Genomic DNA, 11,258 nt, shown 5'->3' with positions numbered 1-11,258 from the left:
TGCTTCACATGTCAAGTAAATTACGCATATTTTAATTACTACTTTAGATTCGTGAAGTAATTAATACATGCTATGATTACACTGGATTTGAGAATATTTTTTTAAATTAAGAATTTATAACGAATGTGTTTCATATTTGTGTGACTCTCTCAATGTACAATCGATGAATTTTGTAATCTAAAATCCAAATAAACCACCCTACACATATATTTCCAGCAAACTTACCAGCTACCATCATTCCCAAACTATGTACTTCATTCACTATCGACGAACTCCTTTTCCAACCTTCTAATTGTATTCATAAATGAAACACAATGCCCCATGCTCGCCGCCCACCTGGTCTTCTTAAATAGCCAATAGTTATCCAGAATCACTCTAAACTGGTGATATGATGCACATAGAAATGTAATATCACGATACTGTTGAATTTAGTATCTCTTAATGAGACGAAGCTCAATTTGACGTAGAAATATCTACCTAGAAATTTATTATAATTTATAACCTGCAATGCTCTGTGGCAATTCAGATTAGGCTTATCTGGCGGAGTCCAGACCCCGATTGGTTGCGTTTCTGTTGCAATAGGAGAATGATATTATATCAACAACTGAATGGAAGCATTTATGAAAATCGAAAGGTTGAATTCGAGAACAATTTAATCTCAGCAATAGTCGTGGTTCTAGATTTCTTCTTGACCATGGACGAAACATATTTGATACGGTACATAAATCTGGCGAATCTGACATCCTAGATGCTAAAAATGTCCGGTAAAGGAGGAGGGGTGCCTAAGAGACGTGTCAGATGATATCACAATCATTCCGTAAGCAATAGTCAGTGCTGCTCTGTGGTCCAGACTCATGTGAGATGCGATTCAGCTTCAATTAATAAACTTTAAGTATAATTAAATTGAATACCTAAGTTGGCATAGGGCGACATAGCACATTGAATAACCATTAACAATTCTGTGTACCTTTCTCTACATGTTGCAATTTGTAATTTGCATCCATTATCCTCAAGCACTCTTTCTCCAAGCTTCATCCAAGCAAAATCCTCTAACGTAAGCGTGAAGGTTTTCAACTCTCGAGGCTCCGAGTAATATTGATTGGAATTCTTAACCAAGGATACCATAATTGTTGTGTTGATCATAACCATGCATGGAAGGAATGTAATGATATGTAGCAGATGGCTACATGCAAGGAGGTAACCTCATAGCATATACATTTGCATGATTCGGGCCCTCAAAAGGATAGGACACAAGCTTGGACACACTAAGCCAAAACATTTGGATCGATTGAGAGGTCAGTCAACTATTTAGTTTAAATGGTAGGAAATTGAAGCATTTGACCATCTTTTGCACTTTCATGAATACATTCAACCTAAGAATAATCTCGTTCTACGACTATGATGGAGTCCATTACAACATTTTTATTGTTTTTAATTATTACCTCTAACTTGATTTGTTTTTGTTTTAGTTTGAAGCCCATTAGAAGAGGTTTTTCAACAGATTTGTTTTTAGTTTGAGGTAAAAGATATTTCTTCTATATTTTAGAATAATAGAAAATTGTTTTAAAATATTTTTTTTATATCTTTTATAAAAATAGAAAATTACAAAAAAGGTTGGTTTTAAAAGCTAATTGTATTCTTTGAAACATATGTCTCTAGACATTTTGGAAAATATAATTCTTTTTCCTAGGATTAGATGGTCATTGTTCTAATAAAAAATTATGTTGATTGGTATGTATTGAGTTCGTTGATGGGTTATGAATAATTTTCCAAAACCATCAACAACAAATATTGTTAACAATTTCTGACAATTCTCAACATTTTTCTTTTAAATTGTGAAAAACAAATATTAATATTGTGAAATCACTGAAATTTGATAGACAAACATATTTTGAAATTAGAACCTTCACCGAAAGTGATATTGTTAGACCATCATACAATGTTCATCAACTCATTCACCATAATTCAAAAAGTTATAATTGTTTTGCATTAATATGAAGTTGTTTATAATTCTTTCACTAATTATAATTGTTTTTCTTTTTAATTTATGTATTAACTTATTATATTGTTTTTGTTGATTGAATAGGTGTAAATATTGAAAAATGTCTCCTCTTAGTTGCCCTAAGAAGAATAAAAAGCGAAAATCAATTTTTGATTTCATACAACATTCTAATCAACCATGTAATCTTCAAAATGAAGTTGATGTTCATCTACATGATGATGATGAGTTAAATAGTGGAGAGCTTGCTAAAAGAGAAAACCCATCAAAGAAACACAAAAGAATATTGAAATATAAATGTAAGACAATATTTTCATGGGCTTACGTTGTAAAAGATTGTAATGGTAATGAAACAATAAAATGTTCTTGGTGTGTTAAATTTAAAAGAGACACTCCATTTGCAAAAGAGGGAAGTACCACTCTTCAAGTTAGTGGTCTAAGTGGCCATGCAAAATCAGAAGCTCATAAATTCTCTTTACAAATTTTAGAGGGAGAAATCAAATGAAGTAATATTCTAATCACTAAACATGTCAAACTAATGGTAGATTCTAAGAAGGGGAGAATTGTATCCATGATTGAAAACATATATTTTGTTAGTATACATGATTTATCTTTAGAAATGTACAAGTAAATATGTGAATTGAATAGATATAAATGCACTCCACACATGCCTCTGAGAGATGGATATTCCACATACACAAATACAGATAAAAATGGGAAGAAACATTAAAATGAAACTTGCAACTCACAGGTGAGACGAGCTACACGTGGAGACTGCCCAAATAGTACTACTCTATTGTATTATTCATCAAATCCAAAATAAATAAGATTACATTCAATTTAGGGATATCAAAACTATCTCCAAAAAAATAGTAACTAAATTTAAAATAAGACACACACACAACTATGAAACAAACTTTCCCCATTAGTTTCAAGTCTCCCTATTAATGGAGAAAGGAATCACCTACACATCTCCCTAAAGAATTTTCAAATTTGATCTTCCCAATAGGCTTCGTAAAGATATCAACTATATTTTCACAAGTGTTACAATATTCAAGGAAAATATCTTTGGACTCAACCTTTTCTTTAATAAAATTAAATTGAGCATCTACATGTTTTTATTCAACAAAGACATGAATATTTGCAAGCTTGATTGAATTTTAGTTGTCACATCTAATCACTATAGCATCCTTTTTTCTTCTCCAGCATCTTGAAGAAGTCTTCTCAACTAAATTTCTTCACAAGTGGTTTCACATATAGCTTGATACTCTACTTTTGCTGATGATAAATATATTGTACTCTAATTTTTTACTGCTACAAGAAATGACCTCGAACCTAATATTAAAATCATACCCAGTTATAGATCTTCTATCGTCTAGATTTCTAGCCCAATCTGAATCTGAATAACCTATTATTTTAACATCAAAGGAATCAATATATTTAATGCCAAAATTTATGGTTCCTTTAAGATACCTTAGGACACCTTTTGCTTCCATCCAATGATTTTCAATAGGTTTTGGCATAAACTGACTCAACACACTGACTGAATATGAAGTCAAGTCTAGTTGTAGTCAAGTAAATCAAACTTCCAACCAGTTGTCTATACAATGTAGCATCCACCTCTTTAGAAACATCATCACTTTGAAATTTAACATTCTATTGTATAGGTACTGAAGAAACTTTACACTGGTCCATTTTAAATTTCTTCAACAATTCCTTGACATACTTTCCTTGAGTAATTAAAGTCTCACCAACATCTGTCCATACTTCAAGGCCTAAAAGATAATGCAGTTCTCCAAGGTCCTTCATTTCAAATACTTGTCACATCCTCACTTTAATTTCTTCAACTAATTCATCAGAATTTCTAGTAATAATTAAATCATCAACATATAAGGAAATCAACACAATCTTCCCCTTTGAATCAAATGTGGTACACAAATTTGGGTCATTTTTTCTTCTTTGATAACCATGTTGTAAGAAGAAAGAGTCTATTTTCTCATACTAAGGTCTAGGAGCCTATTTCAACCCATACAATGCATTTTTTAATTTACTAACCAAGTGTTCGTACCCATTTTTAATGAACCCTTCAGGTTGTGTTAGATATACTTCTTCCTTCAAATATCCATTTCGAAAATCATATTTTACATCTAGTTGGTGTAAAATCCAATGGTACTTTGTAGCTAGAGATATTAACATCTTAATAGTCTTTAACTTATCTACAAGAGAAAAAGTCTCATCATAATAAATTTCTGTGAATAACCTTTGGCCACCAATCTAGATTTATACTTTCTACACTATCATCTGCTTTGAACTTAGGTTTATATATCCATTTACAACCTATGGGATCTTTTCCTTTTGGCAATTAAATTAATTCCCAAGTTTTATTTTTAATTATAAACTCATGCTCTTCTTCCATAACTCAACTCCATTCTTCATATTGATTTGTTTAATTATAATTCATGGGCTCAACAACATTTAAAACACTAGCCATAAGAGCACAATATTTGTACCTTTCTGGTAAGTGAGTTTGGCATCCTGATCTACTTGGTAGCAAACTTTCCTCAATTCTATCCTGTGTGATTTCTTTCTCACCTCTGAGTGGATTTCATCTACTAAATGTGTCCACACCACTAGATTCCTCTTTTTCTTGTTACTGTTGTAAATGATTATATTTGACTTCACCATTACTGTCATCAATCACTAAAGGCATGTTCCATTCTTCATAACTTCTATCTTTATTCCCTTCATAAACGTGTTCATGGAAGATAACATATATATTCACAAATACCTTGTGAGTAGATGGATTAAACATCTTATATTAATTTAAATCAGAACAATACCTTACAAATATGCATTTTATAGCTTTAACATCCAATTTCTTCCTATTTTCCATGGGAATGTGGGAAAAATATCTAGAACCAAATACTCTCAACTGATGGATTGCAGGTTTAAAACCATACAAAACCTCAAATGGAGTCTTGAAGTTAAGACAACTAGTTGGATTTCTATTCTTTAAGTAAACTATAGTACTAATAGCTTATGCCCAAAAACCAATGGAGAGGTTCTTACCTTTAATCGTGATACATGCACACTCCGCCAAGGTTCTGTTCTTTCTATCTGCAACCCCATTATGTTGTGGAGTGGGGGGTACTATAAACTATTGTACTATTCCATGATCTCTACAATAATTGATGAAGTTCCCAAGCTTGTATTCTCCCCCTTGATCTGAGCAGTGGATTTTAAAGAACTTATGTGTTTGCTTTTCAACCATGTTTCTAAATTCTTTAAAGTACTCAAAAGAATCATTTTTCCTTCTAAGAAAGTATACTCAGGTATACCTTGTGTAGTCATCAATAAATAACAAGAAATAGTAAGCTCCACCTAAGGACCTTGTCTGCATAGGTCCACAAATATCAGTATGGACAAGTTAAATTATATCTTTATTTCTCCTATTTAAGGTAGTGGGAAACATAGAAAATTTTAGGGGCGAATGTTCGCCCTTTGGCGAAATTAAGGGGTTTTAAATTTTTAGTGGGCGAATATTTTGTATCATAGTACATTTTTACAAATCACCTCAAATAGCCCACCTTATTTTAAGGGAGAGTGTAAACAAGGTAAATTTAGCCCTTGAAATTAGGAGTTACAACCTTCCATTCGCCCATTTTCAAGAATAGGTTTTATTTAAGTGAATCCATTCGCCCATTTTCAAGAATAGGTTTTATTTAAGTGAATCCTATGGGCCAAAGGCCCAAATACCATATTTATAAAAGAGGTATGGTAAATTAATAAAAATACAAATAAATGAGAGGTATGGTAAATAAATAAAACATTTTTTATATTACTCCATAAGTCACCTTATATACATGCAAGGGTGTAAACAAATAAAAATATAAGTAAAGTGGAGGTATGGTAAATAAATAAAACGTCTTTTTATACTTACTCAAAAGGTATGGTAAATAAATAAAAATATAAATAAACTAGATGCATGGTAAATAAATAAAACCTCTTTTTATATTTAGTCCATAACCCTAACATTTTTTTATATTTACTCCATAAGTCACCTTATATTTACGAACACTCAAAAAATGTGTTATATTTAGGTGAAACCTATGGGCAAAATACTATGGGACAAATACCATGGACTAGATTGTTATTAATACCATGCAAAAAAACATTATTAACCCTAATATTAGTATTAATAAAAATAAAAATGGCACAGGGTATTGACCCATGGTATTCACCAAATTGGCACATGGTATTGACCCATGGTATTCACTTGGAATGTAGCCTATTTAAATGGGGGAATTAAACCAGCATAGATCCATCTTTACTCTGGATCTACTAACCCCCGAGAGGTATCAAATATCGTGATATGCAAACTAGCATAAAGTGAAAAAGTATTTGATCCGATCAAGAGTAAAAATGGATGTTGTAATTTAATGTATGTTAAACATTTTAGCTAGTTAAAATAAAAAATAAAATAAAAATCAACTATTAATTTTATTAATTTTTATAAATTACTAATAGTAATTTTTAAGCTTCAGGTTTATGATAACCCATGGTATTGACCCATGGTAATACCATGGTATTCATGTGAGCATAGACTATTTAAAGGGGAAATTCTATCATCTTAGATCCATCTTAATTCTGGGTCTACCAAGTGCTCAGAGGGATAAATAGATTTCATCCCCCTAAGAGTGGTAGATGTGGAGTTAAGATGGATATAGGTTGGTTTTTATGATAATGAAGATGTTAAATAGACTTAGGAAATTATATTGTAAAAACATCTTAAGGTGAATGGTTAAAGCATAGACATTGGACAAGTATATTTGTATACTTCTGTTTTAAACTGAAACAAATCCAGGGCTAAAACACATCCAGGGCTAAAAGGAATGGATTGATTACACTAGTCATCCTTCTATAACTTTCCAACATATGCTGAAGTAAACAGATTGTAATTTGGGTAATTTTTCTAATTGCAAACAAGAACATACTTGTGTATTGGCAGGGTGTTTACGAGGTCCCTAGAAGTGATGAATTTGAATTTTTCTTGGTTTTATATATAGTATTAGGTTTTTTCTCATGCTTTCTGTGAACGGCACGGGTGAATTTTATCCTACACCCACTAGGTTATCGATATGTAATTTCGGTAATTTTGATTTCAAAAGATATTTTAAATAAATGCAATGATTTCATTTGTGTATTCAATAAACACAAGATTTTATAATTGAGTAAAATATTCGCCATGCCTCGTGAGAGATTCGCAAAAAAATTATATATACATATCATATTATAGATAAAATCGCCTTCCATTTTTCCTATATACCATGGAGATTCACCCATTTATTATACATGTAAATTTAGGGGGGTTCTTAAAATTTTCCCTGGAGGGAAATTCATCCTTTTGTGTTTTTCTAGGTGCACAACCTTCACAATATTATGTTCATTTCCTAAAATAGGAATTCCATCAACCATACCTCGTTTTTGCAGCAATAATAAATCATGAAGGTTGATATGAACAAACCTTTGATTCCAAAGATCCTCTGTTGTCATATTTGTTGAAGTTAAAGCTTGATGTGGCATGCTTGTAAAATTCAATTCATATAGGCCTCCAACTCTTACTCTCGATGCAACTAGCTTCTGATGATCTAGCAAATCCTTTACAACACAATAAGTTTTGAAAAATTCTACCTTTAGATTCTGATCTGTAATAATGGATACAAAGATCAAATTATTTTTAATCCCACGCACATACATGACATTTTGGATGCACCTGATATTACCACTAAGCAATATCACAGGAATATCTCCATATTCTTTAATCTGATATGCTCTGCCATCTCTTAGGTAGATGTTGGCACCATTGTTGGTCTCCTTAAAATTTTCATACGAGTGTTTATTACATGTCATATGAGTGGATTCTCTAGAATCTATAAACCACGTTCTATCTTCATCAGTCTCAGTAAAAAGAGCATAATCACACATAAATAATTTCATATCATGATTCATATCTTCACCAAAAAAATTCCCTGTATGCCTCTTCTGTCTATGTCTATTTTCATCATTCGTTTTCTTATAGCAGTCTCTATTAATATGAACAGTTATGCCATAGTAAAACCACTTAATTCCTAAATCATTTTTGGTGGATGATATACCTTGAAATGACTTTTTTTGATATGGATCACCGCTTTTATGTCCTCCTCCTAGTTTCCCTTTGAAGAACATCTTCTTTGCCACCAATCCTAGACTTGCATTCTAAAGCTTTAGATTCTTACGTCTCTCTTCTTCCTGGATCAAAATCCCTTGTCAAATCTTCAAAGGAGGGAGATTTCTCCCTTCCTGTAAGCCTTTTAATGAACACTTGATAATCCTATGTCATGCCCTTTAAGGTAACTATAACGAGATTAGTGTTGGATACTTTCTACCCTATGTCACCTAACTTGTCTTTCAATTCTTTAATTCGTGAGATTAATGTAGTAATAATTTAATTCTCTACCATCTTAATGGAGAGAATCTTTCTCTTCATAAACAACACATAATTTGTATTTTTCATTTCACAGAAATCCTTGAGTGTCAACTAAATCTCATTGGAAGTTTTGCAATCTCAAATATTTGGGATTATGTTGTCTTTTACCAGCATCTTCAACAACAACTCCGCTTTATTTTCCCTCTTTTCCCAATCTTGAATTGATGTTGTTGTGGAACCTACGACTGCAATCAAATTTTCTTCATCTCCGTTTGAAATTCTCCACACACTAGAGCCCTCGAGCAATGTCTACACAACTTGAACTTCCAGTTGGCATAATTTGACCCGTTGAGCTTATTGCTCTCCTTAAGGTATGTCTTTTCAATGTGATTATTCATTGTGACAAAACAATTCCAATAGTGCCTTTCTTTTTAACTCATGATCACTACCAGTAATTTTCTTTTTAACTCTCGAGCACCACCGGTAACTCGTCTAACCAATAGATCCATGACTCCAATAACATATCCACTGATACAATAAATAGATCTATGGGTCCAACGCCAGATCCACTAATCCAATCAACAGATCTAAGGATCCAACACCAGGTCCATAGATCCAACAACTCATCTACGGATTTATTCAACCAATCCAGGCAACGGTTTCGCAAAAAAAAATTAAAAAATTCACAGAAACAGACATCTATGCAGTATTACCTTAGACACAACGTGCATGAGGAATTTTTCTCTAAGTTACCTTTAACTGCGCAATTTTCCCTCTTATTACCTGCACAGTTCTGCATACTTTCCCTTCATAAAACTGTGCAGTCTCCTTCTCTGCCCTCTGTAGCAAACCTTGCAACTTCAAAAATAAGCTTTTGCCTGAAAAAAGGATCCCCAACTTGGCTTATCGTGCTAATTCGTTGCTCCACTGATCTCTGATGGAGCCTCCTCCAATCCACGTCAAGATTCACTGCCGCACAACTTTGCGAACAAGATCTAAAAACACCCTCTCCAATCTAAACCACCAAGAATCTCAACCACAAAGGCTCAACTCACCACAAACCCAACTCACACAAAGCTCCTTCTCTTCGCTCTGATACCAAGATAAAATTGGGAAGACACATTAAAATGAAACTAGTAGCTCATAGGTGAGACGAGCTATACCCGGAGACTTCCCAAGCAGTACTACTCTATAACATTATTCATAAAATCCAAAATAAATAAGATTACATTAAATTTAGGGAAATCAAAACTATATCCTAAAAAATAGGAACTAAATCTAAACTAAGACACACACACAACCATGAAAAAAACTTTCTCCATTAATTTCAAGTAATACATTATCATGAATATAGTTTCTTCAAGCTGTTAAAGAGGTGTATTGGAACAAACTAAAAAAGGAAATTTTACATATCCCATTTTAGTCAATTATGTTGATGAAAGAAGTTATTGAACTATGGAATACCATTTTATTGTTTATATTACATATTTTACAAATATAGGAAGAGGTCAATGTGTAAAAATGTTTATATGATTGCTCCAAATAAAGGATGAAATAACTCAGTGTATGTATGATGTAGTGATAACTCTTTTAGTAGAAATGGATCTATCTCTGATGAATTTAATTGGTTTTGGGTCAGATTGTGCATTTGCCATGAGGGATATTCATGAAGGTTTATATTCTAAGCTTCATTGAGACGCTCTTCATATATTACTTATCCATTACGTAGCTCATAGTGAAATATTATAAGCCAATGGTGTTTCACCACATTTTTTAGAGTTGCAATATATTGGAAATTTCACCAACAAAGTTTATTCATGGTCTAGAAATCAACTAAAGGACATAGAGAATTGAAAGAGCTAATGGAATAATTTCAAATCACTAAGTTAGAGGTCTTACAAATTCATCAAATTAAGTGACTCTCTTGAAGAAAGGTCATGGAAATACTTATTAAACTCAGCCTTTCTTTGTTAAAGGATTGGGAGTTAGGGGACAAAAAATGTATGAGTTGGAAACAATATTTCAAGTGCAGTTTTTCATCCATATCCGTGCAAATGCGCTCATTGAATTAAATAAGTTGAATCAAAATCTCCAAGAGGATCATGTTGATATTAGCATGTTTCGCAAATGATTTTTGGGAAGCATTTTTGGGGTAGGTGCAATGCAGATGCCCTCTTTTTTAGCTAAATCACAAGGAGGAACCCTTGGATTTGCAGATAGCACATGTATGTTACATTTACATCCAATGAGGTTCCAAAGTTTGGCAAATATGCTAGTGTCATGAACATTAGATGAATTTATTCTTTTGGGAAAATGTTTTGTTATAAGGGTGATCGAATCTTTAGATAGGAGTTTCACAGATTTACATATATTTAATGCTACTATTTTTTTTAGTCTTTGACATTATTATGAAGAAGTGAATGATAGAGGCTCTGAAACAAAAATATGGTTGAAAAATTTATGTGAAAAATTTAGTGTTGCGTAATCACCTATTGTGGATACTGCTATATGCTTGGGTGAAATGGATGAATTTATTTGCACCATTTCTAAATCATACCTCCAAAAGCATATTTATGGAGTATGGGATATATGTGGAGATGAACCTAAATAGTTTGAAGGCTTTCCATATTTGATGTAATTATGGAAGCTTATTCAAATTATCCCAACAAGCACAACAACATGTGAAAGAGGCTTTTCAAAATTAAACAGGATCAAAAGTGATGATAGATCAAGTTTTTCATTAGAGACACTAGATATGTTAATATTTTTGTCTCTTAGTGGACCTAATTCTCT

Source organism: Pinus tabuliformis, chromosome 8 (assembly GCF_031772625.1).
Source record: "Pinus tabuliformis cultivar Carrire ecotype Pingquan chromosome 8, CPIR1, whole genome shotgun sequence".
NCBI classification, from domain to species: domain Eukaryota; kingdom Viridiplantae; phylum Streptophyta; class Pinopsida; order Pinales; family Pinaceae; genus Pinus; species Pinus tabuliformis.
This window is presented reverse-complemented; position numbering follows the sequence as displayed.